Source organism: Cajanus cajan, chromosome 8 (assembly GCF_000230855.2).
Source record: "Cajanus cajan strain Asha chromosome 8, NIPB_CcT2T_4, whole genome shotgun sequence".
In the NCBI taxonomy this organism is placed as follows: domain Eukaryota; kingdom Viridiplantae; phylum Streptophyta; class Magnoliopsida; order Fabales; family Fabaceae; genus Cajanus; species Cajanus cajan.
This window is the reverse complement of record NC_138524.1, coordinates 32,930,421-32,946,472: the sequence shown is the minus strand read 5'-3', so window position 1 is coordinate 32,946,472 and position 16,052 is coordinate 32,930,421. Positions and strand designations below refer to the sequence as shown.

The 16,052-nt window shown below is 39.6% G+C and overlaps 2 non-coding genes across 2 annotated transcripts; both read left to right on the top strand.

Moving 5' to 3' along the window:
* Nucleotides 1–1,715: 1,715 nt before the first annotated feature.
* On the top strand, nucleotides 1,716–1,833 carry LOC145950966 (U5 spliceosomal RNA). The gene has a single exon (XR_014428793.1). It is a non-coding gene; the product is annotated as a U5 spliceosomal RNA (small nuclear RNA).
* A 2,328-nt stretch (nucleotides 1,834–4,161) lies between these two features.
* Nucleotides 4,162–4,325, top strand: LOC145950962 (U1 spliceosomal RNA). The gene has a single exon (XR_014428789.1). It is a non-coding gene; the product is annotated as a U1 spliceosomal RNA (small nuclear RNA).
* The last annotated feature ends 11,727 nt before the right edge of the window (nucleotides 4,326–16,052 follow it).

Below are 16,052 nucleotides of genomic sequence, written 5' to 3'. Positions count from 1 at the left end.
TTAATTTTGTAGAAATATGTACTTGATTTGAAGTTTACAACTTTCCTATTTTCTTTTCTTTTTTTTTTTTGTGTCCCTCTTGATGGTTAATACTTTTTTGTGGGCAAATAAGAAGGGATCATTTTGCATGTTTCAACTAAAATGAGTTGTTTATTAACATTGACATCCTTTTTTTTTTTTAATCTAAAATGTTTTAACTCCATATGTCACCTATTTTTCTTGGTCAAAAGACTCGAAACCACCCTCACTAGTTCAAGCTTGAGTATGTTCTTGGTTGATTTTCATGCAGATGACTGTGTTGCATGCTTTAGACTGTACTATATTATGCTAAAAAATTGTTGGATATTCTGTCTAATATTGTGAAGATGTCCTTCATTGATTATTTGGTTGTGTGTATTCTGATGAAAGTTAAAAACAATAAGAAAGCTAAGGTTTCATGAAAAGAAGCTTATTTTGAGGAAGGTAAAATCTGTTAATGTAACGCTATCACATTCATGGTAGAAAATATTATGCATAATTCATGGTATTTATTATTTATATTTTCTAAGGCCATGTAATTTCCTTTATTTTCGATTAGCTTTTAGCTGGTACATTTTATGTTTTTGCCTCTGGGCTAGGAAGGTGGAAATATGAATAGATATTCAAGTTTATGCCAAATGGTTCAGAAATTAGTAAAATTATTGAAACAGATGAACCCAAAGGATCCTTTTTGGATTGATATGACTAACAAGCTTTTGGAAAAACTGTAAGTTTATTTTTATTCACTCTCATTTTATATGAACTTCTAAACATATTATTGGACCCATTTAGACATAGTTTTATTGGAGTTCAAAGTTTAAGCACATGACTCTTGAGAAATGATATTCATTCATAATTAGTAATAAATATCCTGTTTTGCAATCATATTAGATGTCATATCTTATATTTATATTTTCTATTATGCCTTAGAAATAATGTATACATTCAATGTTGTTCTAAGGCTCCTCAAATGTATTTGTGCTTATGCTATTTCAGTTGAATTGGATTGGTGCAGTTGCTAATTTGGTTTACCTTAATTCAATTATATATAAGTTGTTGGATGGATTTTGTTAAACATTTATGCTATAGGTAGTACATATACATGACCAAACAATAAATATGATACTAAACTAATAAAATACAATACTAAGCATAGAAATGATACATAATACAACAATAAACTTGCTATCCAAAGGAATGCATTCCTCTGTTCACATTCTTAACTTCAGGCCTAGAAAGCCAATCAACATATTCTATAAAAATTACAGAGTTTCAATTAACTAATTTTTCATTCTAAATTCTGTCAATTACCTGTAATTTTCTCTTTGTACAATAGAGCTGAACCTTAGGAATCTCTTTCACTGTTTCTAGTATATTAAAAAAAAAGCTTATTGCAGAAACCAAGATTAGTTAAACTAAGGTCTAGTTCCTTATACCTCCTTTGCTTTGAGGTATTGAGATCTAAAAGAACTGTAATAGGAAAATTAGATGAAAGATAAACTATTTCTAATATACTAATGAGGAAGAAAGAAAAAGACTGTTAGTATGTTAGTATGTTAAGTTGGGTCATCACTCATCACAAATGTTTAAAGATAAGGGTGTCTGTGTCTTGATAAAGCCCCACATTGAGCAACTTACAAAACTGAAGTAAACTCTATATTATAAAATAAGACACCTACCACAGCTTGTAAGCATGGAGCCGTGTGATAAATACAAAGCGAACTATTCTTTCGCCTTTTACTAAAGAATACCGTGTATTTGTCACATATAGCGGCATACTTTAATTTTTTTAAATGGTTCTTCCTTAGAGGACCTTACAATACTAGTCAAAGTTTTATATAAAACAAATAAATTTATTTTATATATTGAATATATTTAAATTACTTTAATTTTATATGCAGTGAATAATTGACTAAATTGAAGTTTTTTTAGTTATGTTTAACTATTTTTTTTGTTGATAATAAGTTTACAAATTTAGTACAGAATGACGTAGATTGTTTTGGGGTTAGTTACAAAATTTATTCTACTTTGCATGGATTTGAAATTTTTGTGATAAGATCAAAGCAATATTACACTCATGCAACCTTTTTTGTTGAATGTCTTGCGAATCTGGGATAATTCTATTAAAAATTATAAGTAAGTAAACGAGAAAGTTTAACGTTAATAAAATTTTTTGTATATGGGTATAAACTCCCACATGTTATACAAAGAAAGAAAGTACTCTAATAAACCTGGAGAACAAAAATTCAAAATAACATATTGTTGGGTTTGAAGTCCCACATCTTTCATGAAGCCAAAGTTACTCATCTTATAAATTGCAACATTACTGGCAGTGACATTGACCAAAATAATAAAATAATTATTAGTTATAAATTATACATTATTAATTAATTTAATTGTTCTCTAATTTAGCTATAAACTGCACCATTACTGGCAATGACGCTGGCCAAAATTATAAAATAATTATTAATTACTTATAAATTATAAATTTTTAATTAATATAATCCTTCTCTAATTTAGCTATAAAGCCCTGAAAAGTAATGTTTATTTACTTTTCTCTCCATATTCCAGTTTCACATTGTTTTCGTCTTTCCATATAGATGAAAATGAGATAATTGTCTAGAAAGAATATTCACAATTTTAGAAAGGGTGAATGTTAATTAATGCAGTAATTACTAGATGTAAAAAGGATATATTATTTGATTATCATCCAGGGTTAATTTCAACCAGGCTACAATAAATTTAGAACATATTAAATCTGATATAGCCTTTGCCATGGGGAATTAAAAACTAAGACTCATAATGAATCTAAATAATCTCCAAAAGTTTGATTAGTGGTGATATGAAGTTAAATTAATTCATAATCTCTTTAATACCACTTTAGTTTTGCTTTAATAAATTGATTCTTAATCTTTAGTTACAATTTCAGTACTGCATCATGTTTTTCTGTCACTATTTCTTATAGGACAATGTCAAAGCCATTGAAAAGGTATTTTTTTGATCTTCAATTTGTTTTTGGTTTGCTAACACATCTTGTGCTTCAATTCAATGTCTTATTTTTCAATTCAATATCTTTTTTGCGTGTAAAAAAAAATTGTTTTTGGAGTATAAGATGAAAATTTGTCTTCTGCAAATCCACTCCACTTCTGGACCATGGAGTTGATTAGAGCTATATCAAGTCATTAACCATGGGAATAGATTCCAGTATCAATTGTAAGAAAAATCAGTTGATAAATTGTTCATGCTGAGACTGTAATGAATATACTATGTCAACTAAGCTACCATTGTTACCTTAGTTTTCTTATTTTCAGTTTCAGAATTTTTGCTTCAAGTGTTAGTTAACTTTTGCACTAGGCACAACAATTTAATACTGCACCATATGGTTCTTAGTTGCAGTGTTGCATGCCATCTTGGTAGTGACTAATGCATTCATCTTAATGATAAATGTATATGATGGCTAAAAGTATTGATTCCAAAATTCGTTAATCTTTATTCTTCCCTGTCTATAATTTTCTTTCCTATTATATTGTTATATATTTCAGAGCAGTTTTTTTTTTTTTTTTTTCCTAATATCTTTTATTTCTTGCATCTCTGTAACCTAAACTTCTTGAAAGTTATTAGTTTTTAAATCTTTTTCAAAACTTGAATTTGGTGTTTTAATATGTATCATTGTGAGTGATATGTTGGACTTCTTACAACAGTACTAAATACTATGTGATAAGAGTTCCAGGACTAGGAGGGACAATTAGCTTGTTGGGATTAGTTTACTTTAAGGGTAGAAAATGTTATTAACTGTTACAAGAAATATTTTTTAAAAAAAAAAAAAGTAAATATGGATCTTCTGATTATATTTTTTGTTCATCATTGAAACCATTTCCCCTCTGATTACAAGAGATTTATAAAGTAATATGCCCTTCCCTTATTCTCCTCACTTGAAAAGAATCCTTGCTTATTAATAGGTGCATTTCTAATTTCTATTCTCATGTACTATTAACACTGGCTGAACTTGGATAATCTAAAGGGAAAAATACCAGAAACTTAATAATTTGACCAAACTTGTCTACTTAGTCCCACACCGTTGGGAATTACACATGCATATAGTCTTTGATACATTAAATAACTAGCATCTAGCAACATTGAAACATACTTACCTGGATGGGGTCAATGGATGATCAAGAAGGTCCATGGCCTAGGTTTGTGACCTCCATTGCACTTTGGAGGGGTGCAGGTCTAAGGTCTCCTCAAGTAGGAGAGCCTACCTACATCATAATTTGTGGTAGTGGGGCTTGCGTTCGCGCAGCCCCTTCAATTTTAGTTTTCAATATTTTTTTAAATATTAATTTGAATGCTCTCATATTGTTTTAAAATTTATTTTAATATTAGTTTTGCATTTAAATGATCTTGTATTTAATTTTAAATATGGTATAGTTTAAACATTGGTTTGGTTATATACTATGTTAGTTATTATCGAAGGAGATGATGTCATAATTCAATTTTTATATTTATTTTAATATTAATTTTAAATTTAAATGATCTTGTATTTAATTTTTAAATATGGTATAGTTTAAAGATCGGTTTGATTATATACATTATAATAGTTATGATTGAAGGAAATGATGTCATAATTCAATTTTTATTTGAGTCAATAATTGTATAAGTTGACTTTTTTCTTCTTCATGTATTTGTAAGTTGTAGCAGAAGTAGGGATATTAGCCTTTACTGAGTAGGAAACATCATTTAATTTTATCCAGTTCTGGTTTCTATATGCAAATTTTTAATTGTGAAGGTAAGGGTTGAGTTGTATAATTTTGTTGAAATATTTCTGATAGTATAATCTCATTCCATTATTTAATTTTGTTTAATTATTTTATAAAATTCCTTGTTTCCTCATATTTGATATACATCTTAGTTATTGCAAAAGTCACAATTTTGGTCTCATTTCTTAATAAGCTACATCATAATTGGAAGTGAGCCTGATTTGTGCGGTCTTCTTTAATTTAAGCCCAAATTTTTAGTTCAGGTCATATTTTTTAATTAGTTTAATTAATTTTTTTTAATTAATACACATATATATATATATATATATATATATATAGTTTTTTTAGGGAGCTTTTAAGAAAAGAGAGTTAAGAATTTTGGAGGGAAAGAAATTATTTTTATATTATTAATTAATAGATTATATTTTCTATATTAACGTAATAAATAATAATTTTTATAATTATTTTATTTATATTTTAAAGAAAAATAATTGTAGAAGTTGTTCACTTTACTAATGTGTTTTGTTTTTTTTGGTTAATATTCATTATTTTTAGCATATAATTATAATTATTTTTAATAATTATTTTTTATGTGAATTTTATAGTTAGTTTTACTTTAAAATTGTAATAATTTAAAATTAATGTAATTAATGAATGTTTGAGAAAAAGAGCTATAAAGAAGTTATTCCTTTTACATATACTAATTTTATATGTAATTTTTTATTTAAATTTATTTTAAAACCGAATTAATTAGTAATTAATGTTTTAAGATATTGTTACAGTTTACAATATTAATGTATTATTATTTTTATTTTATAAGAATATTATTTTAGAGGAAAATATTTTGAATTAATTTTTTTTGAATATTTTACTTTAAAAGTATTTACATAAAATTATTAATATTTTTTAATATAAAAGTATGTTTAATTAAATTCCATAAATTAACATAATAAATAATAAATTTTATAATTATTTGATATTTTAGAGAAAAAATGTTGTAAAAGTTTTTCATTTAATTAATGTATTATTTTCTCTATTAATATTCATTATTTATTTTTTAAAATATAATCATAATTATTTTTATGTAAATTTTGTTATTACTTTTATTTTAAAATTACAAAATTTAAAATTAACATGATTAGTATTTTATGATATCGTTACAGTTTTTAATATTAATAGGTTATTCTATTATATAATTATATGTACGGGTAGGGAGGTCGGCCACCACCCTTTCGGCCATTGAATGGCAGAACCAGGCAGCCGAATGCCAATCGGCTACCTGGATCGGCCTATCGTCACTTGTTACCTTTAATCAAGTAATTGAGGGTTAATTAGTTGATTAGGGTGTATTACCTAATACGGTAAGTATGCTGCGAGGCCCATGGGGTCCGGGGCCCATAAATGACAGTATAAATAGCTAAGGACAAAAGGTAACGTCACTGTTCATTAATTATCCCAGAGATTCGAGCTTGTCCTGACTTGAGCGTTGGAGTGCCTTTTGCAGGTATCAACCCCCTCCTCAGCGTATCAGATTACTGGGTCGGGAGTCTCGTTCGGCCTTCGGACTACTAGAAGACTTAGTGTGCCCTTCAGACAGGTACATTTGGCGCCCACCGTGGGGCCGAACCGAGACGATCTCAGAGATTAATCGAGCAAGACAATGGCGATAACAAGGAGGACGAACACGGTAGATCAGCAACACGAAGAAGAACGTGTCGAGTGGATGAAACCAACCTTTCTGAAACCGTCCGTCTATTAAAACAAGAGATGGAGGCTATGAAACAACAACGAGAAAAAGATGCTAGGGAGATTTCGGCCTTGAAAGCTGAGAATGAGGCACTAAGGAATCAAGACACCTCATGGAAACCTACTCAGGTCACCAATACGCAAACTCAAGGGTCGCACCAGTCCCATACGATCCATACATCGGTCCCTCGTGCCTCGGCAGTAGCACCTGAAAAGCACCCTTCGGCCTTACCCACTGTCGGTCGGCCCGCAGATTTGACAACTATCGGCTCACACCGACACCCTTTCACCCCCTCCATAATGCAGCTCTCTCTTTTGGACAATTGGAAATCTTTACCCATTGATAAATATGATGGTACCACTGATCCTGATGAACATCTTGATGTTTTTCTTACGCAGGTAACCCTGAGTACTACGGATGATGCTGCATTGTGTCGCATTTTCCCCACATCCCTCAAGGGTAGGGCGTTGAGCTGGTTCACTCGGCTACCCCGTAACTCGATCGACTCATTCAATACTCTGTCATCTCAATTCACAGTTCAGTTTGCAACAAGCCGTCCCCATAGCTTGACATCTTTGTCGTTGGTTAGCCTTCGGCAAGATAAGAAAGAATCGCTTCGAACTTTCATGGATCGGTTCAACAAGGCAGCCTTGGAAATCCGAGATCTTAACTCGGCGGTAGCACTTCATCACCTGACGACGGCTTTAAAACCAGGGCCATTCGTCAATAGCCTATATGCAAGAAGCCTCCTTCAGATATGAATGATATGCGCAGGAGAGCAGATAAATATATGCAAATGGAGGAGTTGGCCGAATTTCGAAATCAGGCCCGGGCTGACCAGTCGGCCAGGCCCGAGAAGCCAATCGAACAGATATACAGGGGGTGAGGCAAAGAAATAGCTCTTCGGGACCGACCTGTGCGAGGTCCCAAATACTCCAATTACACCCCTCTTAATGTAAGCCGGGCCGCGATACTGGAGCAAGCTTTGGCAGCAGAAGTGTTGGCGGTTCCAAAGAGAGCTTCCACTCCGCCACGCGCCGATACCAGCAAAACCTGCAGGTATCACCGAAATCGCGGACACTTAACTGAAGAGTGTGCCGCCTTAAAAGATAAAATTGAAGATTTGGTCAAGCAAGGCAAGTTGCATAATTTTGTGGATCGGCCAGCTTCATATCGTCCCCGCTCATCGTCCCAGTATCGACACAATGATCGGCATGCGCAGGATCGGTCTGATAGACCTCGGCGCGAGCGAAGTAGGTCGCAAGAAAAGAAAGATGATTCGGTACCTTCACGTCGGAGGGTCATAAACACAATCGCAGGTGGATTTGCGGGTGGCGGCTCGACATCTTCTGCCCGAAAGAGACACCTTAGAGTTATTCGTTCGGTCAATAATGTGGATAGGCAACCTCCCCGACGATTACCAACAATAACTTTCACTGACGCTGATTTTCAAGGCATCGATCCTGAGCACGATGATCCAATGGTGATTAGCGTGGAAATTCACAACTGTATAGTAAAGAAAACGCTGGTAGATCAAGGCAGTTCGGCAGTTATTTTGTATTGGAATACCTTTAAACAATTGGGTATTTCCGAAAGAGAATTGGTCCCATATGACGATCCTTTGGTCGGTTTTGCAGGGGAGAGGGTGAACACCAAAGGGTATATTAAGCTTTTCACTCGTTTTTGTTTTGACGAACAGGAAAGCAGGGAGATTCAGATAAAATACATCGTGGTAGACGCTCATACATCTTACAACATTCTCTTGGGATGACCATCGTTGAATATGCTAGGCGCTGTTGTGTCAACTCCGCACCTAGCAATGAAGTTCCCATCTGACAAGGGGAAAATCATCACCATCCACGCCGACCAAAAAGCTACTCGGGAATGTTATTTTGCTAGCTTGCAAGTAGCTCCAATAGAAAGAAAATCAAATTCCAAAAGGGTTTATGTTGTCAACTCTTCGGCATCAGTTGAAGAACCAGTTTGGATCTTGACCCAAGAATGAATGATGAGGAACGTGTAGAGCCGGTAGAGTCAAAAAGAGAGCTACAGATCGGCTCGAATTCAGCTCAAGTCACATACATCGGTGCCGACACATCTGAAGAAGACTGTTCTATCTTGCGCCGGGCGATAATGAAAAACAAAGACCTTTTTGCATGGACACCTTCTGACATGCCCGACATAGACCCCAATATCATGTGTCATAAATTATCAATTTGTGTCGAAGCGAGACCGGTTGCCCAACATAAAAGGAAAATGGGAACCGAACGGAAGCAAGCAGTGGAAGCAGAGGTGACCAAGTTGCTAGCAGCGGGATTCATTCGGGAAGTTCACTACACCACTTGGCTAGCAAATGTGGTAATGGTGAAAAAGCCGAACAGAAAATGGAGAATGTGTACTGATTACACTAATCTCAATAAAGCATGTCCCAAGGATGCTTACCCACTCCCGAACATAGATCGGTTAGTTGACGGTGCCTCTGGCCACAGAATCCTCACCTTTCTCGATGCTTATTCGGGGGTACAATCAAATCCCCATGCATCCCCGCGACGAAGAAAAAATAGCTTTCATAACTGATTCGACCAATTATTGCTATCAGGTCATGCCCTTCGGGTTAAAAAATGCAGGTGCAACTTATCAGAGATTGACGAATAAAGTCTTCCGGCACCAAATCGGTCGAAGCATGGAGGTGTATGTTGACGACATGGTTGTTAAATCCCACGACATTGCTCGCCATGTAGTTGATCTTGCTGAAGTATTCCAACAATTGCGCCGGTATGACATGCGTTTGAACCCTGAAAAGTGCGTGTTTGGGGTATCAAGTGGAAAATTCCTCGGGTTTATATATGTTGTCGGCAAGGGGCATAGAAGCCAACCCTGATAAATGCATGGCAATCGTCAACATGGTAAGTCCCAAGAACCTTAAGGAAGTCCAGAAGTTAGCAGGACGCCTTACTGCGCTATAAGGATTCATCCCCTGTTTGACCGAAGTAGCCAAACCCATTGTAGGATTGTTGAAGAAGATCAAGAAGTTCGAATGGTCTGAGAATTGTGAGGAGGCTTTCAAGACTTTGAAGGAGCGCCTCGGCTCGCCACCCATTCTTTCCAAGCCCGATCCTGCGATACCAATGGTGGTTTATTTGTGCGTATCAAACGACGCAATCAACGCCGTTCTGATTCAGGAAAAGGAGGAGCAACAACCTATCTACTTCGTCAACCGAATGTTACAGGAGGCCGAGACCAGGTATCAGCTTCTGGAGAAGATGGCACTTGGGCTCATTCATACCGCTCGGCGCCTCAGGCAATATTTTCAGAGCCATCGTGTCATTATCCGAACTGATTGCCCGATAGCCAAGGTGTTGCGAAAGCCAGAACTAGCAGGACGGATGATGGCGTGGTCTATTGAGCTATCAGAGTTTGATATCAGCTTTGAGCCACGAGGTCCGGTCAAGTCTCAATACTTGGCTGATTTTGTTAATGAATTGCAACCGAAAGGTCGTTTCGAGAATGACGTGTGGACCATGCACGTGGATGGCTCGTCAAACAAGTAAGGCAGTGGCGCAGGTATAATTCTTGAGGGACCGACAGGAGTGACCCTTGAACAGTCTTTACGATTCGCGTTTAAAGCATCAAACAACTAGGCCAAATACGAGGCACTATTGGCAGGATTGAGACTCGCACAAGAAATCGGGGCTACACGATTGATATGTTGGACCGACTCGAAAGTTGTGTCAGAACAAGTGAATGACAATTTCCAGGTGAAAGATTCAGGCCTGCTGAAATATTATCACTTGTTTCACAGAATGCACAGCACTTTTGAGGATGTCCAAGTGAAACACACGCCGAGAGAACATAACGAGAGGGCCGATCAGTTAGCTCGGTTAGCAAGTAGTAATCGGAAACCCGGACAACTACGAACCACACTTCACCTTAATCTTGCTACTCCAAGTGTAACACCGATCGAATGTATGACGATCGAAGAGCCTACACACACCTGGACAACGGAAATAATAGACTACCTGGAGCTTGGCAAGGAACCATCTGACCATGCGGCTGCCAAAAAACTCCGAACTCAAGCGACCAGGTATTCGGTTGTTGGGGGACATTTGTATCGCAGAGGTTTCTCGGTGCCTCTTTTGAAATGCATCGATACGGCACATGCGGATTATGTCTTGAGAGAAGTTCACGAGGGCATATGTGGATCTCATTCGGGAGGGAGGACGCTAGCTATGAAAGTGCTTAGAGCAGGTTTTTACTGGCCAACTCTCAAAAGCGATTGCATGCAGTTCGTCAAGCGTTGTCTTTCATGCCAAAAACATGGCAATCTTATCCATGCCTCGGCTGAAGAACTACACAGTATAAGCTCGCCATGGCCGTTTGCAATATGGGGAATGGATATACTTGGACCATTCCCGATAGCTAAAGGCCAATGCAAGTTTTTATTGGTCGCTGTGGATTATTTCACGAAATGGGTCGAGGCCGAACCACTCGCCAGCATCACAGCCACTAATGTTCAGAAGTTCTTGTGGAAGAACATCATTACTCGTTTCGGCATTCCACATGCTCTCATAACCGACAATGGTTTGCAATTCACCGACCAGAAACTCAATCAATTTATCCAAGATCTCGGCATTCAACATAGATTTACATCGGTCGAACATCCGCAGTCCAATGGACAAGCCGAAGCAGCTAATAAGGTGATACTTACTGAATTAAAGAAGCGATTGGCAGACGCTAAGGGAGCTTGGGCCGAAGAATTGTTAGAAGTCCTGTGGGCTTATCGGTGCACGCCTCAGTCCACATCTCAAGAAACACCTTTTAGGCTAACATATGGCACCGATGCCATGATCCCTGTTGAAGTTGGGGAACCTTCCTTTCGGCGGCAACATTTTGATGAGACAACCAATGAAGCATCGCTCCGAGCCGAAGTCGATATGATTGCCGAAGTACGACCCAAAGCTCAGATCATAGCCGAAGCTTGCAAGCAACGAATGGCTCGTAGATTCAATTCCAATCTCACCAAGAGAAGCTTCAAGGAGGGAGACTTAGTCTGGAGAGTTCTGGGACCGGCAAGACGTAATCCACGGGAAGGCAAGTTGGCAGCAAATTGGGATGGCCCGTTTCGGATCCGACATAGCCTTGATAACGGTGCCTACAAACTTGAAGAGCTTTCTGGCAAGATCATCCCCAGAACATGGAATTCATCTCACTTGAAGACATACTACAGCTAATCGTTGTAATCTGATCATAATGTAATTTCAAGTTGCACTCTTTTCCTTGATCGGTCTTTTCTCCCCTTGTAAAAAAGTGAAAAGGGGTTTTGGCCGACAAGGTTTTTAACGAGGCACATATCAATAAAGTACACTTCATCTCATTGTTTGTTGTTGCCCTCTCGGAAAATCACGCAAAAGGCTTCCTTCCCGAGTTAATCAACTCGGCCAAGGATGTGCCTCGGAAAATCACGCAAAAGGCTTCCCTCCCGAGTTAATCAACTCGGTCAAGGATGTGCCTCGGAAAATTACGCAAAAGGCTTCCCTCCCGAGTTAATCAACTCGGCAAAGGATGTGCCTCGGAAAATTACGCAAAAGGCTTCCCTCCCGAGTTAATCAACTCGGCCAAGGATGTGCCTCGGAAAATTATGTAAAAGGCTTCCCTCCCGAGTTAATCAACTCGGCCAAGGATGTGCCTCAAAATCATGTAAAAGGCTTCCCTCCCGAGTTAATCAACTCGGCAAAGGATGTGCCTCAGAAAATCACGCAAAAGGCTTCCCTCCCGAGTTGATCAACTCGGCCAAGGATGTGCCTCGGAAAATCACGTAAAAGGCTTCCCTCTCGAGTTGATCAACTCGGCCAAGGATGTGCCTCAAAATCGCGTAAAAGGCTTCCCTCCCGAGTTAATCAACTCGGCCAAGGATGTGCCTTGGAAAATCACGTAAAAGGCTTCCCTCCCGAGTTGATCAACTCGGCCAAGGATGTGCCTCGGAAAATCACGCAATTCCGAGTGATTCCACTCGGTCTTGCTCAAGAAGCAACATAATTCTGAATGACTCCCTCGGTTTTGCTCTTAAGTAGCGTATTTCCGAGAGACCTCCACTCGGTTTTTCCCAAGAATCAATCCAATCCCGAGTGACCTCCACTCGGTTATGCTAGCAAGAAAATCCAATCCCGAGTAACCTCCAATCGGAATTGCTAGCAAGACAAGGCAATTCCGAGTGACCTCTACTCGGTTTTGCCAGCAAATCAAGGCAAGACCGATTGACCTCCACTCGGTCTTGCCAGTAAATCAAGGCAAGTCCGAGTGACCTCCACTCGGTCTTGCTCAAAAAGCAAGGCAATTCCGAGTGACCTCTACTCGGTTTTGCCAGCAAATCAAGGCAAGACCGATTGACCTCCACTCGGTCTTGCCACCAAATCAAGGCAAGTCCGAGTGACCTCCACTCGGTCTTACTCAAAAAGCAAGGCAATTCCGAGTGACTCCACTCGGTTTTGCTAGCAAGACAAGCAATTCCGAGTGACCTCAACTCGATTTTTCCAGCAAATCAAGGCAAGACCAATTGACCTCCACTCGGTCTTGCCACCAAATCAAGGCAGTCTGAGTGACCTCCACTCGGTCTTGCTCAAAAAGCAAGGCAATTCCGAGTGACTCCACTCGGTTTTGCTAGCAAGACAAGCAAATCCGATTGACCTCTACTCGGTTTTGCCAGCAAATCAAGGCAAGACAAGACCGATTGACCTCCACTCGGTCTTTCCAGTAAATCAAGGCAAGTCCGAGTGACCTCCACTCGGTCTTGCTCAAAAAGCAAGGCAATTCCGAGTGACTCCACTCGGTTTTGTTAGCAAGACAAGCAATTCCGCGTAACCTCTACTCGATTTTGCTAGCAAGACAAGGCAATTCCGAGGGACTCCACTCGGTCTTGCTCCAGAATACAAGTGTTTCTTTTGATTTTTACAAACAATAATACCGATTCGGCTACTTATTACTTGAGTCTTACGTGCAAATTTGACAAGTACTTCGAATGAAGAAGACGTATTAAAGACACAAGTCAAAACGAGACAATATCATTACATTCTAAAAAAGGAGGCTCTATCGGCCCCCGGTCTACACTTGTTCAAACAAAAGTTAAAAGTTACATAAGACCTATCAAGCACTAAACTACTCTTCCGGAGTTCGGGCTGCATCGGCTTGAATGACAGATTCGGGATTTCCTTCGACCTCATTCTCAGGTTCCAGGTTTCCCTCATCCATGGTGTTTTCCTCGGAAGAGGTTTCGACATCTTCTGCCTGGGGGGCATCCTCTGGCTCTTCCCCATCGGGATTTGCCCCTTCAGGCATATCAGCAAAAGAAATCAATGACCCTTGGTAAAAATCTTGGGTCATATCAAACTCGAAGCCCTCTTCAAATTGGCCGAAGTGCTTGGCTTGCCGAACAACGTGTTTAAACCCGGCTTCATGTTGAGCAACAATCTTCTCTTTCGCCTGCTCCTTTAGGCGGTTGTACTCGGCATGAGCCTCCTCCAGTCGGCGTCGCTCCTTATTAGCTGCTTTTTGAAGGTTCAGGCGAAGAGTATCATTGTCTCGCCGAACAGCATCCAATTCGGCTAACAGCTCCCGATTTTTGGCTGTCACTTCTTCATTCACCGCGATAGCTTTGGCGGCAGTCCTCTCGGCCTCCTCTAAACTTTGTTTTAGATGCACCACCTCGCCGATGGGTTCCATTGCTAGGTGATAGGCTAAGGCCAATGAGCGAGTTTGCACCTCGCAGTAGAGTCTCCACTTGGCTCTTGCATCCAGGCTAGCCAAGAACTCCTGCCCGAAAGGAGACACAATGTCAGGCCGAATCATCGTCTCGGCCGACACATCGTCACCAAGAAAGGCACGAGACATTAGCTGAGGTGGCACCACAATCACAGTCCGATTGGGTGATGCCTCGGGCACTGACTTGGCCTTCTTAGCGCGCTCTGGATTTTCCTCAGCGCCTTTCCTTTTAGGACGTTCTCGGCTGGTCTCCTTTCCCTTTTTTCCCTTCTTTTTTTTGCGTTCGGGAGAAGGAGGCGCTCGGTCATCATTATCTGGTCGGGGGGTGCGTGCAACTTCCGAAGTGCCTACACCCCCGGCTTGTCTCACTTGCTTCGCCCGAGCAGCAAGCAAGTTGCGAATATTCAGCTCATCGGCGGCGCTGGTAACCATGATTCCTGCAAAAAGGGTTAGGTAAACATCAATAGGAATTTAATTGACAGTCGAAATAGGATAGATAACATACCTATCAGGTCATTCCACCAACGTGAAGATTCAACCAAGTTAATTAAAGACCTAGTCGGCAAGCGCCGAGGAAGACGAAGTAATAACTTCAGGTGATTTCGCTCTTCGGCCGTCAGCATCTTCTTCGACACCACGTCGTAAGGCCGAGGGGCACGAGTCCAGTACAGCGGGAATAGACTTTTATCATCCTCCCCAAAGAAGAAGAGCCGTCCATTCGACCTGATAGTCACCCGGAAAAATCTCGCCTTAAAATTCTTATATGACGAGGTAAAACTGTCCAACAGTAGCCGATCACCCACTCGGCTCAAGGAGAGCCACTTCGCCAGTATAGTAGGTCGGGAAGAGTAAAAATATAGAAAAAGGAGTGGAGAAGGCTTGATGTGGATACACTTGCACAAGTGCTTAAAACCTTGCAATTGCGCCCAGCTATTCGGATGCAATTGAGTAGGAGCAACGTTCAACACCTTCAGCACCCCCATGGTAAACTCATCAAACGGCAGCTTTACCTTTAGGTCCCGAACGAGGCAGTCGTACATATAAAATGACTCCATCTTTGCGTCACTTTGATCTAAACAAACAATGTCTGGGTTCGGGAAGGCGTTATTTCGGCAAGACCGAACTCCAATCGGATACGGCTCCTCCTTAGCGTCAAAATTTAAGCATTTTGTATAGTCCAGCAGGTTTGTGATCATAGTTATGTCTCGGTAACGTGAGTAGTAGGAAGTTACCTCCCTATTGACCCACTCGTAACCGGGCACATCAGAGGGACCGTATCGTTGCCGATTCGAGACACGCTTCGTCTTTTCCTGAACCTCTTCACTCCCGCTAGTAGAGGTTTCCCCCGAAGAAGAAGCGCCCTCATTCGGTCCATCGGCATCAATCGGCAGCCGAACGGTACTTCGATGACTTGACTCGCTGGACGATGTCCCCTCGGATGACGACGACCGAGAGCTGTCGGCCGAAGAGCTCGTAGAAGTATCAACCATGATTATAAAAGCTTACCAATTTCTTTGTAGAACGATTCCTAGTCAGATCGGCTTCGGAGATCTTCGGCTACCCCAATTCGGTTGAGAGCAATACGTGCGAATGGCCCTACCACTCACCTATTTATAGGCTCATCAAATGGGCGGGAAAGTGCAACTTTTGAATTTGTGTAATCGTTCGATTCACACGATCCAACGGTTACAAATGTGCAACCGTTCACCTTACCAGAGCCACTATCTCCATTTTACCCTTAAAGAAAGCTCCATCTTTTTTCAAGGCTGGGGGGC